The sequence below is a fragment of the Anthonomus grandis genome, chromosome 10, assembly GCF_022605725.1.
Source record: "Anthonomus grandis grandis chromosome 10, icAntGran1.3, whole genome shotgun sequence".
In the NCBI taxonomy this organism is placed as follows: Eukaryota; Metazoa; Arthropoda; class Insecta; order Coleoptera; family Curculionidae; genus Anthonomus; species Anthonomus grandis.
In genome coordinates this window covers 2491576-2508489 of record NC_065555.1, presented here as the reverse complement: position 1 = coordinate 2508489, position 16914 = coordinate 2491576, and the positions used below count along the sequence as shown (strand labels likewise).

The window sequence follows — 16914 nt, the reverse complement described above, 5'->3', positions numbered from 1 at the left end:
GCCTGGAAAAATACATTCAATATCTTTTGGTCATGCAGGCACTTAAACAGTAAATTTTCTTTTATTTTAGACCTATTAAATACCTTTATTATGAGCTATTCTGCATTCTTATTATAGTGAAATTTTCAGAGAAATAAGTCTGGACTAAAAGCGCTTCTTTACGTCCACTTATTCAACATTTAATAAAGTTTTTTGTATTAATTTTTTAGTCATTCTAAATTTTCCTATTTAATTTTTGTATTGTTTCCTTCCTTTATTTCCATTTTTCTTTAAATTTCTTTCACAAAATCATCAGGTTTTGCCGTGCAGTCCTCAAAAATCAAATGCTTTATTGCAATCACGTTTCGTCTTGCTAGGAATGCATCCTCAGGAATATTGAACTTTTCGAAATTTTAAGCCTCAACTGTCTGAAAGTATTGAATCATTATTATTGATCCATATTCCAGGTGGTAGAACAATGAATTTTCTTAAATTGTAAGTTTTGTTCCTGATTTTAAATAAGGTAATAATGAATTTCTTTTAATTAGAGTTCTCAAGTGCCTGGAAGAATAATTTTATTATTTTTGTTTATTCTTAGTGCGTTGATGAATTTCAGGCCATGAAAAATTGAATTTTCTTTAATTTCAGGCATCAACTGCCTGGAAAAATACATTCAATATCTTTTGGTCATGCAGGCACTTAAACAGTAAATTTTCTTTTATTTTAGACCTATTAAATACCTTTAATGAGCTATTCTGCATTCTTATTATAGTGAAATTTTCAGAGAAATAAGTCTGGACTAAAAGCGCTTCTTTACGTCCACTTATTCAATATTTAATAAAGTTTTTGCATTAATTTTTTAGTCCTTCTAAATTTTCCTATTTAATTTTTGTATTGTTTCCTTCCTTTATTTCGTTTTTTCTTTAATTTTTTTTAACAAAATCATCAGGTTTTGCCGTGCAGTCCTCAAAAATCAAATGCTTTATTGCAATCACGTTTTGTCTTGCTTGCTAGGAATGCATCCTCAGGAATAGTGAACTTTATGAAATTTGAAGCCTTAACTGCCTGGAAGAATAATTTCATTATTTTTGTTTATTCTTAGTACGTTGATGAATTTCAGGCCGTGAAAAAATGAATTCTCTTTAATTTCAAGCATCAACTGCCTGGAAAAATACATTCAATGTCTTTTTTTCATGCAGGCACTTAAACAGTAAATTTTCAGTTTTTCAGTTCAATTTAGTAAATTTTTTAGAGAAATAAGTCTGTACTAAAAGCGCTTCTTTACGACCACTTATTTAACATTTATTAAAGTTTTTTGTATTAATTTTTTAGTCCTTCTAAATTTTCCTATTTAATTTTTGTATTGTTTCCTTCCTTAATTAATTTTTTCTTTACATTTTTTTGACAAAATCATCAGGTTTTACCATACAGTCCTCAAAAAATCACGTTTTGTCTTGCTAGGAAGGCATCCTCAGGAATATTATTCGGCTAAGGCTTCAAAAAAATCGGGTGGTATGCACATACCACGCTTTTTTACCTCAAATAGTTCAATAGCACCAAGAGAGAAAGAAGACTCTTAAGTTGTCTCGTGTGTGTGAGCGCTACAAGAACTTTGCATTTTAAAATAGACGCGATTTCACGGCGAGACTTCGTGCTAGATCGAAAGAACGATATTTAGCATAAAGATATGTATTATCCTTGTCTGGTTCTCTTTTTGAAACCTACACGTTTCTTCGAGTGTTAAATGAAGATATATTTCGCTTATAAAAACGCATAGTTTTACTTAAATAACAAAGTGTGCGTCATACCGATTAAAGTTATGCACCGATCAAAAAAAAATGACTATTATAACGGGATCCCCGTTTGTAAAGAGGTAACGAATAAAAGCAAAAGCGGTTTTATTAACGGATAACAATCCGCCATATCATGTCGTTTTAAATAAAACATATCCACCTGATACCGATATATATAAGTACGTACGCGATGCAGAAAATAAATATCGTTATTGCCCGTATAGAACAAGCGACCAACTTGTTGAAAACCCGCCGTCATATTTTAAAGTTTACATGGTGTGCGTGTCTCAAATAACCAGAGGGGAAAATTATTTTCACTTTGTCGAATAAATAACGCGAAAAATATTATTCGTAGTACGGTTCGGGTTGGACCTTATAACCGGTTAAGGTTCGCGGTTTTTTTCCACCCTCAGGATCTCAATTAACGGTTATTAATTAAATTGCAAGACGTAATAATAATAATCTTTATTTTATACAAAAATCAATAACAATTAAAATTCATATACCAATAAAAATAATTTAGATACACCTAATGTAATAACTATGATTTTTATCAGCAAGAGTTAACCTCCTTAAAGTTAGTACTTTATGTCCTTTAGTTTGTCATTAAATTCGAACTAAATTAATAATCAATACTAATTATTGAATCAGGACTCTTGCTTGTGTTTCGGGCGTTTATAAGTGACGTTTTAATATATAGGGTGTTTGGAAGGTGAGTAGCCAAACGGAAATGGTGAATAGGTGAGGTTACTGGTTATTTAAAACGCATAGTATTTTTTTGTTTTTCCTCAAAATTAAGGAGTAATATATTTTTCCCTTTTCTTATTAGAATTTCCTCGTTTTTTTACTTTACCCTTCATTTTTTTTTTTCTTTTCTTTTCTTTCTCTTGTCTAGGTGCTCCCGGATCGCCAATCTCCAGTGCGCTGGGCACCCATCGTATTGGAACGTCATTTGTTCTTCATTGAGAAAATTTGGAACCCCGTTCAAGAGTTCAGGCAGATCATTTAATAAAAAATCTAGATAATTATCCCTATTCAAATTATCCCGGTAAATAATGTAGACCAATAAGGGTATTACCAATTAGGCCTGCCCAAACCTTTACTGAGGTACCGCTTTAAGGTAGCGGGGCACAAAGGGAGTGTCGCCGAATGATAAAGAAGATTATAGTGTAACAGGTTTAGCTATGTTAGAAAGAGGCATAAGTTTATACCTGCTCAATTAGGTTGCTTTCAGGAAATTGGTTCACGCGTCCTTGAAGACAAACTTCGTAAGTTACCTAATTATTTTTGTTACATGTGGCATATCGTTAGAAAGACTATAAACTAGAGAAGTTTTTGAACACATTTTAAAACCCCACAACTTTTTTTTATTATTATTTTTTCCAATGTAAAGTTGACGTAACATTTTTTTTTCTATTGACTTGAGGAAGTTTGTTACTCCACTATTAGTTTCTCTTTAATTATTTTTCTCAGTTATTACCTAAATCTGAATGAGACAACATTAGTCTTTAATATAAAATTAATTGTGCACCATTTTGACCAAAAATTCAAAAAAAAAATTGAAGGGTAAAGTAAAAAAACGGGGAAATTCTAATAAGGCATAAAATAAATTCTTCCAGGCATTCAAAAATTGTGAATTTTTTTTCGAAAATTGAATTAATTTTTCATTATATTCTAGGAGTATTTTTCAGTGTTTTTCAAGGCAATGAGATAATAATTGTTCATTTTTTCAAGGAAATTATTTTTACATTTGATTCCAGACTTTTAGAGAAGTTTTTTTATTTCTTCCAGGAATTCAGGCATCGAAAATATGTGAATTTTTGTTCGAAAATTGAATTAATTTTCTATTATATTCTGGGAGTATTTTTTACTCTTTTTCAAGGCAATCAGATTATAATTGAGGAGCAACTATCCAAAACGCATTAAATCCATTTTTTTACATTTTTTAAGGCGAATATTACAATTTCCTGTATTTTAGACAACCTATTATCCTGACAGTCCAGTTTCATCAAAATGATTTAAATCCATTAGAAACAGCTATAGTGAAATCGGGGAATTAAGCAAAATGCATTAAATCCATTTTAGGGTCCCTTTTGTTGTGTGGATATGAATGCAAGAAAACCCACGTTTTATACATGGACCGAAAATATGGCTGGTAGGGGGGCTGTTGAGGTATCATCTGCACTTGTGGCCCATCTGAATTACCTGGACCTCCTAAATATACAGAAACTTCGCCTTTTCTGTGACGGGTGTGGAGGGCAAAACAAAAATGCCCATGCCCTTTATTATTTTTAAAAAAAACCCAATCACCCGAGAGTTTAAAAGAAATAAATATTACCTTTCCAGTAAGAGGACATAGTTTCTTATCTGCCGATAGGGTATTTGGCCGAGTAGAGAGAGTCTTAAGAAAACAAACAACAATCAAGACTACAGAAGAATACAACAATATATATAGCGAGTTTAGAGAAGTAAAATATCTTGGGGAAGACTGGCTACTTTATGACATCAAACACCCACAAGAATTTCTAAAAAGGACTGACGGTATATCCGATATGAAAAGGGTCGTGTTGCGAAAGAATCAAGCTTCACCCATCTCTATAAGACTCTTCGAAAACTTTAGGTATGAAAGTACATCTGAAACTCCAAAAACTCTGCTTAAAAAAGGTAAAAAGGACTCTCGAAAAAATCTTTAAAACATTTATTTGCTCAAGAGTTTGGTGAAGAATAGGAGCAAGAAGATGAACTGGAATGATACAAAATTATTTTGGAAACCAGTGGAAATGAAATAGAGGAAGAACAACTCGACAATGCTGGAGCTACCTGTGACTGCTTAGAAGAAGATGTCGGTTTCATATTTGATTTCTTTGTAATTTTCTTAATAAAATAAGTTTTTCACAAAAATTTCAGATTTTATTAACCTTGTTAATTAATAATATGAAATATTTGTTTTGTACAAAACGCATTGAGCAAAATGACGTAAATCCGCATTCCAATTAAGCAAAACGAATTAAATCCATTAAAAAAATGAACATATTTCGATTATAATGTTATACATTTTATAATGGAGCCGCACTTTTGCTGATTTTTACGGTTTTCCTCAAAACAACATATTATGGATTTAATGCCTTTTGGATAGTTGCTCCTCAATTGTTAATATTTTCCAGCATATTATTTTTATATTTGATTCCAGACTTTTAGAGTAATTTTCTGATTTCTTCCAGGCATCCAGGCATTGAAAATATGTGATTTTTTTTTCGAAAATTGAGTTAATTTTTCATTATATTCTGGGAGTATTTTTTACTTTTTTTCAAGGCAATCAGAAAATAATTGTTTATTTTTTCGAGGCAATTATTGTTATATTTGATTCCAGGCTTTTAGAGTAATTTTTTAATTTCTTCCAGGCATCTAGTAATTGTCAATGATTTATACTAATTAACTAATTTCTCACTGATTACCATGAAAATGATATCTATGGAAACCGTTTTTAATTTACAATAAAAAGTGTATCTATAAAAATGCATGTATCCTAAGGCTTTGAATAAATAACTAAATAAAATACTGAAAAACCAAACATTTTTAGAGTAATAATTAAATATGAAAAAATGCGCCAAATTAATTCAAATTTATTCGTTGAAAAACTTAAATAAATTCTCTAATTTTCCACCGATTTTCATGAAAATTAGCCCCTTCAAAAGAACTTTAAATTTAAAACAAAAAGTATATCTATAAAAATTTTAAAAAACTAAACGTTTTCAAAGTAAAAATTCGTCAAATTAATAAGTTTCCTAAGTTAGAAAGCTGAAATAATTTTCCTATTAATTTAAAATTTTCGTAGTAAACTTTCCTAATTTCCTACTTATTTCCATGAAAATTACCTCTTTAGAAAAAACTGTAAATTTAATAAAATAAAAAGTGTATCTTATCCTCTAGTACTTTTCAAAAAAAAAAACATTATTATTTTTTGTTATCTTATTCCAGGCTTTTTGGATTTTTTTTTATTTTTTCCAGACATCCAGGCAACAATTATTTATTTCAATTTTTCATTTTATTCCAGGCTGTTGGGGTATTTTTTAATTTCTTCCAGGCATTTGAAAATAATTGTTAGTTTCAGTTCACAGCCTCAATTCCCTAGACGAAGACGCTTACATCCAATATTCCCTCGTTAAGCCTGGATTTTTTAATAATATTTTTCAGAGTAATGAAAGGTTCTATAAAGAAACTTTACTCCAAAATTCATGCCTTAGTAATTCTATATAGTGTCGTCCTTTTTAACCAATAGTAAGCAAAAAGTAGTGCTGAATGTAAATTCGTCAAAGGTTCTTGAAATGACTTCCGGTGTAGCATTCTTAGACCGTTGTCCAATATTTTATATTTCGCAACAAACACCATTGCTTTGCAGATGACACCCAGTTATATTTTTAACTTAAAACACTGAGCTGATCCAAGCTAATTAATTTATAAATGAGGCAGTGTTAAATGCTCCTGGAAACCTAAATCCAAGGACTATTACTTAGTTATTATTATTATTTCACGAGACGGCTATATAAAAATCTTCTATTAAAAAAATATAAAGCAAGCATACAATAAAGCAATTAAACAGGAAAATTTAGAAACAACAACAAACTATTAAAAGAACCTTAAATAAGTCGTAAAGTAACGCTTTTGGCCTACAACTCTAATGGTACCACACTTCTTCTTCTTCTATCGCGGTTTCAGCCCCTTTGGTTATCCTCAGACACACAGAGATAAAAAAAAACCTGATCATTTCTCATGTTTTGTCGCGGCATTCACGATACGTAATTGTTATGATAAAAACTGGCCTGGGCCCGACATGTTTGTTTTCTTACTTACGTCCTTATTTTTTCCCAGCTATTCTGCATTCTTATATTAGTGAATTTTTCAGAGAAATAAATCTGGACTAAAAGCGCTTCTTTACGACCACTTATTCAACGTTTAATAAAGTTTTTCGTATTCATTTTTTAGTCCTTCTAAATTTTCCTATTTAATTTTTGTATTGTTTCCTTCCTTTATTTAATTTTTTCTTTAAATTTCTTTCACAAAATCATCAGGTTTTGCCGTGCGGTCCTCAAAAGTCAAATGCTTTATTGCAATCACGTTTCGTCTTGCCAGGAATGCATCCTCAGGAATATTGAACTTTTCAAAGTTTTAAGCCTCAACTGTCTGAAAATATTGAATCATTATTATTAATCCATATTCCAGGTAGTAAAACAACGAATTTTCTGGAATTCTAAGTTTTGTTCCTGATTTTAAATAAGGTAATAATGAATTTCTTTTAATTACAGTTCTCAACTGCCTGGAAGAACAAATTCATTATTTTTGTTTACTCTAAGTGCGTTAATGAATTTCAGGCCGTAAAAAAATTAATTTTCTTTAATTTCAGGCATCAACTGCCTGGAAAAATACATTATATAAATATGAAAATTATGGTCGTAAATAAACGCTTTTGGCACTATTTCCTACCACTCTTCTTCGATCGCGGTTTCAGCCCCTTTGGTTATCCTCAGACACACAGAGATTAGAAAAAAACCAGATCATTTCTCATCTTTTGTCGCAGCATTCACGATCCGTAATTGTTATGTTACGATAAAAACTGGCCTGGGCCCGACATGTTTGTTTTCTTACTTACGTCCTTACCCGGGGGGTAATTCCTTAAGGTAACGCGTGTGTGTGTGCGAATTCGCCGCACAAATGACTTAATCTAAACTTTTCCGCGAATCGAGAATCTTTCCTATTAGTAAGCCATATTCGAGTCCGGGAACGATGTTGCACCTCACGTTCGACTCGAAAGAATGCCTGTTGTGCCTTTTTAGTTAGCGGACCTACAATAGATGATTGCTCGCTGGTATCTCGTTTCTTCTGTGTGTGTGTGTGTTCTTAGAAAAATGTGAATAATATGTGACGAGTACCGGGGAGAGTAGTAGTAAGTACCTCGAACACTAATTATTTTATACTTGTTGATGACGGACGGGTTTCAGTAGTAGTACTAATGCCTTGACAAGTTCTTTTCAAGTCGATTTGTTTCCGTACAGTGACCTCTTTTCATATTGTCCTGATGATGTCAATGTTTGGCAACGAAACCGTTCAAGGTGGTTTGTGGAATTTAAGAAAAATTATTAAATTGAATAGTAAAGGAAGTAAAGAATATGAGAGATAGATAAGGAAATTTGCGAGGATTGAAAAATTATTACAAAAGCGTAATTAAATGTTGAAAAAATGGTCGGTAAGAGAGGCTTTTGAGTGGTTTTTTTGAAAATTTTTAAGTGGAATAGTATTCCTGAAAATGCCCTCCTTTAACCAGGAACTTACGATTTTAAAGAAAAATTATGGGAGAAACGTGGTAAAGAAGTAAACTATACAAAAATTGGATAAAAAAAATTAGAAGCAATAACAAACAAAAATTATGAATTTGTAATTAAACGTTGAAGAAAATTAACGTAAAGGAACGCTTTTGATGTTTTTTGAAAAATCCTTAATAGAATAATAAATGTTCGAATGTGGCTTTTTGCAATGACGAAACGTGATTGCAATACTTTTTTGTTTTTTTAGAACTACAGGCCAAGAACTTATAATTTCTTGAAAAAAATTAATAGAAAAAAGATGATAAAGTAAGTAAACAATACAAAAATTAAACAGGAAAATTTAGAAGGAATACAAAGTATTACAAAAAACGTAATTAAATGCTAAACAAATGGTCGTAAAGAGACGCTTTTAATAATTTCTTCCTTAATTTCTTATGCGGAACAGGAAAATTTCCAAAGGAATAATATTCCTGAAGATGTAAATGAGGCTACAGGCCAAGAAATTATAATTTTACATAAATAAAATATTGTAAAAAAAACACGATAAAAGAAGTAAACAATACAAGAATTAGATTAAAAAAATTAGAAGCAATTACAAACTGTTATGAATTTAGTAATTAAACGTTGGAAAAAATGATCGTAAAGAAACGATTTTGATGTTTTTGCTTAATTTTTTTAAGCGTTTTTTGAAAAATCCTTAGTATAGAATAATATTTATCAAGATGATTAATTATTATTATAATGATTATTGATTAATTAATTGTTGGAAAAAAATGGTCGTAAAAAAACGCTTTTGATGTTTTTACTCGATTTTTTTAGGTGTTTCTTAAAAAATCCTTAAATTTCTGAAGATGCCCTTCTAACAAGATGAAACATGATTGCAATAATTTTTTTGATTTTTTTAGAACTACAAGCCAAGAACTTATAATTTCTTGACAAAATTTTATGGAAAAAAAGATGATAAAGTAAGTAAACAATACAAAAATTAAACAGGAAAACTTAGAAGGCATACAAGGTATTACAAAAAGGTAATTAATAGTTGAAAAAATGGTCGTAAGAAGACGCTTTTGATGTTTTTGCTTGAAGTGTTTTTTTGAAAAATCCTTAAATTTCTGAAGATGCCTTTCTGAAAAGACGAAACGTGATTGCAATAATTTTTTTGATTTTTTAGAACTACAGGACTACTGCTATAATTTTTTGGAAAAATGTTGTGGAAAACGGTGATAACGGAAGTAAACAATACAAAAATTAAACTGGAAAATTTAGAAAATATACAAAGTATTACAAAAAACGTAAATAAAAACTGAAAAAATGGTCGTAAAGAGACGCTTTTAATAATTTCTTCCTTTTTTTCTTATGTGCAACAGGAAAAATCCCTAAAGCAATAAAATTCCTGAAGATGCAAGTAAGGCTAGAGGCCAATAAATTATAATTTTACAATAAAACATAGTGAAAAAAACAATAAAAGAAGTAAACATTACAAGAATTAGATTTAAAAAATTAGAAGCAATTACAAACTATTAGGAATTTAGTAATTAAACGTTGGAAAAAATAATCGTAAAGAAACGGTTTTGATGTTGTTGCTCGATTTTTTTAAGTGTTTTTTGAAAAATCCTTAAATTTCTGAAGATGCCTTTCTGAAAAGACGAAACGTGGTCGTAATATTTTTTTTGATTTCTTGGGACTAAAGGCCAAGAACTTATAATTTCTCGAAAAAATTTTATGGAAAAAAGGTGATAAAGTAAGTAAACAATACAAAAATTAAACAGGAAAATTTAGAAAACATACAAAGTATTACAAAAAACGTAATTAGAAGTTGAAAAAATAGTCGTAAAGAGACGCTTTTAATAATTTCTTCCTTACCTTCTAACAGGAAAATTTCCTAGAGAAATAATATTAGGGAATAATAAAGTAAGGCTACACGCCAAGAAATTATAATTTTACAATAAAATATTGTGAAAAAAACACGATAAAAGAAGTAAACAATATAAGAATTAGATTCAAAAAATTATAAGCAATCACAAACTATTATGAATTTAGTAATTAAATGTTGGAAAAAATGGTCGTAAAGAAACGCTTTTGATGTTTTTGCTTGATTTTTTTAGAGTTTCTTAAAAAATCCTTAAATTTCTGAAGATGCCCTTCTAAAAAGACGAAACGTGATTGCAATAATTTTATTGATTTTTTGGAACAACAAGCCAAAAACTTATAATTGAATGAGGGATTGGAAAAAGGATAACATTCCTGTGAACCTTAATTTTGGAAAATCACTAGTCTTACTAAAAATATATCTATTGGACAATTGTGTACTTTGACAAGGTACATTTAATGCCAAAGTACTAACGGTCCATGCCTATTAGGTAAGTCGTTATTGATATTTGAAAGTACAAAAATCTTAGCCTTTTTCCACTCAAAATTAAAAACTAATTAAAAACTAAATTAAAAAATTATGAAGAACTAATTTTTATTTAAGAAACAAACATGACACAAACTTGAAACAAGTGACATTCATATCCCTTTCAGTCTTCTGGGTCACTGTGGTCTCTATTTGTTGTGGGATTTGTGAGTATTTATCATCGTAGAAAGCCCTGTATTCATCTGGTATATAATGTATTATTTTAAAAACATCTTCTAGCTTCTTGGAGTTGATAGGAATTTTGCCATTGTATGCTTTTGAATTGGTAAGGTTTATATTGTCTTGTTTTTTCATATTAAAAATACCATAGGTAAAACCATTAATGAATTCAGAAGCCTTGATATAGCCTTTCATTGTTTGGGTATATATTAAATGCCTGTATTAACTTATGGAAAAGGACTGTTTTTTTTCAACATCTTTGACCACCAGCCTTTAAAATCCAATATATCGGCATTTGTTAGCCGTTTCACTTGGAACTTATTATTGTTCTTTTTCTTGGAAGACGTAATGATTTCGTTGTATTGATCAGGAGAATAAATCCTATCGAATTTTTTTAAAGAGCGTTTAATAACTGAAAAGTTTCTGTTACAGTGCAGAAAACTGTGGCCCCGGATTGGAAAATACTGATGAATTTCTTAAAATCTATTATTCATGGTCAGTGCAGTAAACAACCTGGTTAAAGTATGATTGCGGTTTTGACCTGCACATCACTAAAGACATGCAAGATTTTTACTTCGTCAGGAATATGATTGGCAATAAAGTCCAAAACCGACGTACTGACTTCATTGGGGCCTCTCTGAGCATCACCCTCTGTATGTGTATAAAACATGGATATATCGTTGCCATTACGTAAATAAAACATTTCCTGAACTGGCATTAAAGGAAGGGGAAGGTTTTGCCACCGTCTATAGATTACAAGTCAGACCACTTCCTATACCGCCCGTGTTAAAGCAAAATTGACCTTGAATCCCGCTGTTTGCTGCGTACGAGCGTTTACCAGGGTTTATCGTAAATATCGATGAAAGCAAATTCTGAGGCGCGCTGATTATTTTTATACGAGGAGTATTCATAAGAAGTATTTTAAGTCATAAAATAAGAACTTTTTTTATAGGACTGGAATAGAATGTGTTTATATGACAGTGTTTCCTAATTATTAACGTTTTTACACATTTTTTATATTAGCTTCACTTCTTTGCCTTTATGTAGCAATGTTTATAAGTATGTATATAACAAATCTAAGAATTCTATTTAAACTATAACTTCTACTTGTCAGATTGTTTTCAAATTTTGTAGGTGCTTGGCTTTCGATAACAAGGACAGTTTTTAAAATGTTTTTGAGTTTCCCTTTTCTAAAATTGGTGTATCTAGAAGTTTTGATCAGTTCAATGAATTTGAACTTTTAAATAAATTGGAAGCGTTTAATATGGCGGATTCAAAATGGCTGCCTTTTAAGTCAAATATAATATATAAAAAGTGAATTTGAAAAAACCTTACTTGTTGAATTGTTTAAATTTGCTACATTTTTAGGAGTCTTATCAAAAAATACAAGTTTTTGCTTAATATTTGTTGAAATTTTAGAGATAAATATTCAAAAAATAAATCTAAAGTTAAAATAAATAAACAATTAAAAAACACATTTAAACGCACTAAAAAATATAAAATAATTTTAATACGGCATGGGTTATTTTAATTTTTAAATTAAGTCGTTTTAAAAATACAAAAGCGCAAAAGAATAACAAACAATTATCATAATAAGCGCTAAATAAGTAGTTTTGTAAATTATATACTTTGTATTCATTTGTGGATATACCTAGTAAATATAAACTCCTGGACAAAATTATCGCACCACTAATTATTTTGTCAAGAAAATTTAAATAAAAATAAATATCAGTTAAAACAGTTATAATTGGTGCAATTGCCTGGAAAAAATAAAAAAAATATTTTGACCTACCTGAAACTTTTTTTTAATTCCAGGTATTTGAAGTGAGTTTTTTCTTGTAAAATTTACTTAAAAAAATATATCTCGAGGGAAAAAAACCGTATTTTTTAATTTTTTTTTTCTGAAAGGCACTTAAAGTTATTTTTTCATATAGGATCTCATAAGAGTGATAATTTTTATTTTTTTCCAGGCACTTGAAGCTATTTTCAGGCAATTTAGTGGAATTTCTTGTTTCTTTTAGACTACCAAGGCAGTTTTTGAAAATCTCTTTTTTTTAAAGATAAAACTGCTTCGATTGCCTGGAAAAAGTAAGAAATGACTTTGAAATACGTACCACTTTTATTTATTTCAGGCAATTGAGGTTCAAGTTTGTTTTTGCACAATTGAGTTTAAAACTGAGCAATTTGGAAGGAAAAAAAACATGTTCAGAGTGTAATGGCTTTAAAGAAAATAAATTTAATCTCAGGCAGTAGAAGCTATTTTTTATTGAAAATTACGGTCAGAAGTAAAGAAACGTAATTTTTAGTTCAGTGTAATTTTTTTTCCAGGCACTAATTTTTTAGTTTTTCAGGTAGCCAAGGTAACTTTTTAAATAATTTTTCTCATGGAAAAAACCACTGCAATTGCCTAGAAAAAATGAAAAATTACTTTGACTTACCTGATTTGTTTTTATTTTAGGCACTTGAAGTCAGTTTTCTTGCAAATTCGATTTTAAAAAAGTCACATAGGAAAAACAGTCTTCAGGCAGTTTAAAGTAAATTTTTGGTGAAATTTTTATTTCTTTCAAGCAGTCTGGTCAATTTATAAAAATCACTTTTTTTTCTTAGATAAAATTGATGCAATTGCTTGGAAAAAGTAAGAAATTATTCCTGCCTGAATTTTTGTTGGTTTTTACTTTAGATAGTTAAAAAGTCATTTCTTAATTATTGCAAGCAATTTAAGTTATTACAAGCATTAGTTTATGAAGTAGTTTATAATCATAATTTTAGGCAGTCCAAACAATTTTTTTAAAGTTGAAAAATTACACTACATAGCGTCTCTTTCCATTTCTTTCAGACAGTCAAGGCAATTTTTGACAATAACTTTTCTTGGACAAAAAGTAAAAAATAAAACAAATATATTTTTTTAATATTATTATTTAAAACTATCCTCTTGTTTCTCGACTGATTTTTTTTTCGTCTTTTTTGTTCAACTTATTTAAGAAAATTCCTAAAATATATCTCCCTTTTTTATTGCTTGGAAATTTGGTACTGAAATATGACCTGAATTAAATTTCTTGACCTGAAAAATATTTTTGGACTATTTAAATTAAATAGTCCAAAAATATATCAACTACCCAACGATTAATTTCAAATTTTTCTTAGCTGCATTGGAAAATTAAAACCATTGTTTTTTAACTGCTTAAGGTGGGATTATTATTGTTTTTCCAATAAATGACATGAAAAAGTAAAAAATGGTTTTAAATAAACTCCTGGACAAAATTATCGCACCACTAATTATTTTGTCAAGAAAATTTAAATAAAAATAAATATCAGTTAAAACAGTTATAATATCTTTTCTCGTATAAAAAGCAGAACTGGACAAAAACTAGGTTTATGCTTTATCATGGAACATGCTGCTCGTGAGGAGTGAGAATACATCCGCAGGAAAGTTTTCATAAATTGATACGAGGAATGCTGCGAAGACTTCAAGCGGTCATTGCAGCTAGAGGTGGCAATACACGTTATTAAGAATTCATTATGGGTCTATTGTTTTATTTTTGTATCAAAATTGAAGTTAGTGAAAATCGATGCTTTTCCTTGTATTGAATTTAATTACTTAAATCTCGTTTTGTTAAATAGAATATAATTGTTTTTGTTAATTAATAATGCATAGTTAACAATGCTTATAAGTTTGCTTATTTTTTTATCTTTATTAAAAAAAAATCTCTAAAAATCAAGTGATGCGATAATTTTGTCCAGGAGTTTATATAAAATATGTTAAAATATCAAAATTTACCGGGTCTTAAACGCCGACATTGGTGGCCGATAAAAAGAAGTGGGGTGTGTTGGTTTGGGATAATAGGTTGTAAAATCGACTAAAACTATTCCAGTAACATTAGGGGGAGAAAATAAATAATAAACTATTTTTTAAGACATCATTAAAAATTGGAAAAAATTTTCGTAAAGAGTCGCTTTTAACAATTTCTTATATCCTAAGTGTTACCATCAGACAACACTAATTCTAATTAAACTATGCTGAACAAAAAACAGTTGATGCTTCAAAAAAGAAGAAACACTGGGTACCATTGATAAAAGACTTTTTTGCAGATGACAAACACACTAGCTGCTATTGAACCCACTGCTCTCAATCAATGACAACAACTGGTTTTATGTTAATTTTCAACATGCTTACATGATTATGGTACCTTACTGATTTTATTACCCCCCTTCAATTGTATTTGATAAACAACGACAACCGAATGATTTAAAATGGTACTTTCAGCGCATATTTCCATATCTAGGTTATCAGTGCCATTAAAGTCGGTGCATTCTTTAACAATTATTAATTAAGATATTGCATGAGATAGCGTTTTGTCGTAGGATTGATTTAGTACCGTCGATACAATCGACTCTAGTGTTTTTCTCCGCTCACAGTTTTTTTTTTACTGTTTTTGAAATCTCACCGCGCGAATCTAGTTCAAATTCTTTGCGGGGTACTAAATCATAATCTTAGGAGCGCGGTACCGTTAACCCGATGCTATGAGAAAACGGTCGGACGTTAAGTAGCCAAACATATAATGTAGATTAATGCGGTCGTGTTTTTGTCTTTTAAAGTAGATAATATGTATTATTACCGGTATGGGCATTAATCAAGTCTAAAAATGTCGAGTCATGTCCTTTATTGCTTGCTGGGTTTTGAGTTTTTTTTTTTTGGTTAAACCAAGGCGAATCGTCGGTTGTAAAGAAGTTTTTTAATCTCTTTATACAGCACCTAAAACAAGATCACATAACCTCATTTTAGTGAGGACCAATCAGCAACTTAAGTTTAATATCCTCATGAGAAGTTTCAGCAAAAGCGTCACTTTACGAGGTCTTTTTTCCATATTTGATAAAATGTTTGTTATTTTTTCTAATTTTTCTTAAATAATTTTTGTATTGTTTCCTCATTTTATTATTTCATTTTCCTTAATTCAGCCTTGCGCAGGTCTCCCTAAGGCCATTAAATTACATTACAAAGTAAATAAATTTAAAATCAGTTATTATAGTAAGTTTAGAGCTAGCCGAAGCTGTAGCTGTCCTAGGAGTCTTAAGATTAATTTTTGCATGAGTATCTTAGACAAATCTACCAAAAGCGTAACTTTGCGAGGATTTTTTCCATATTTAATCAAATATTTATTAAATTTTTGTTATTCTTTCTAATTTTTCTTAATTAATTTTTGTATTTTTTCCTTATTTAGCAATATTACTTTTCGTATATCTTTTAGAAAATTAATAAATTAGGAATGTCTGGACTTATAACCTTAAAGAATCGAAAGCATAAAGAAACTCACATTAAAAAAAAGTATAAAATATATTTAAATAAAAGAGTTATTGACATAAGTCAGCACCATTTGACCACCCACCACTCCGATTTATAGCTGTAGCTGTCTCGAGAGTCCTTAGAATAATTTTTGCATAGGCAAATATACCAAAAGCGTCGCTTTACGAGCATTTTTTTCAACATTGAATCAAATTTTTTTAAATAATTTGTTATGCTTTCTAATTTTTCTTAATTAATTTCTGTATTGTGTCCTTACTTTACTATTTAATTTTCCTTGCTTTCCTTTAACAAATTTTGCATCTACTGCAAATAAAATCAGCAAAATTTGCTTCCCATACTAGTTTACTACGAAAAAGTTTGTCATCACCATATCGATCATTTCCAGATACATTAAATTAACACAAAGCACTCTCTTTGTAGATGTAGCTGTCTTAAAGCTCTTCAGATTAATTTTCGCTTAAATATCTTAGACCAATGTGCCAAAAGCGTCGCTTTACGAGCATTTTTACAACATTTAATCAAGAACTTCTTAATAATTTGTTACTCTTTCTAATTTTTCTTAATTAATTTCCGTATTATTTCCTTACTTTAATATTTTATTTTCCTTGTTTTTTTTTTACAAATTTTACACCTGGGAACTTTGAGTCTATAACTTTAAAGAATTAAAGGTATAAATAGTCGCGTTTCGGCTCCTGGGCCATCCTCGTGGCCTTCGAAAATAAAAACACTCAATAAAAAAGTGAAAAATATATTTAAATAAAAAAATTATTAACATAAGAAAGTCCAAAGAAGAGCCTGCTGCAGGTAGAAGCACAGTTCAGCAACACTCGCTTCCCAAATCGGTTCACCACCAAAAACGTTTTTATTAATGTTGCACAGTACAATAAATCATTATAGAGAGGGTAGCATCGATGCTCTTTGAATTTACTCTTAGTATAGAACATG

The 16914-nt window shown here is 29.8% G+C and overlaps 1 protein-coding gene across 1 annotated transcript in view; it reads left to right on the top strand.

Moving 5' to 3' along the window:
• The window catches only part of LOC126741222 (protein dachsous), a 409897-nt gene that overhangs the window by 318479 nt on the left and 74504 nt on the right, over nt 1-16914 (top strand). The window lies entirely within an intron of this gene.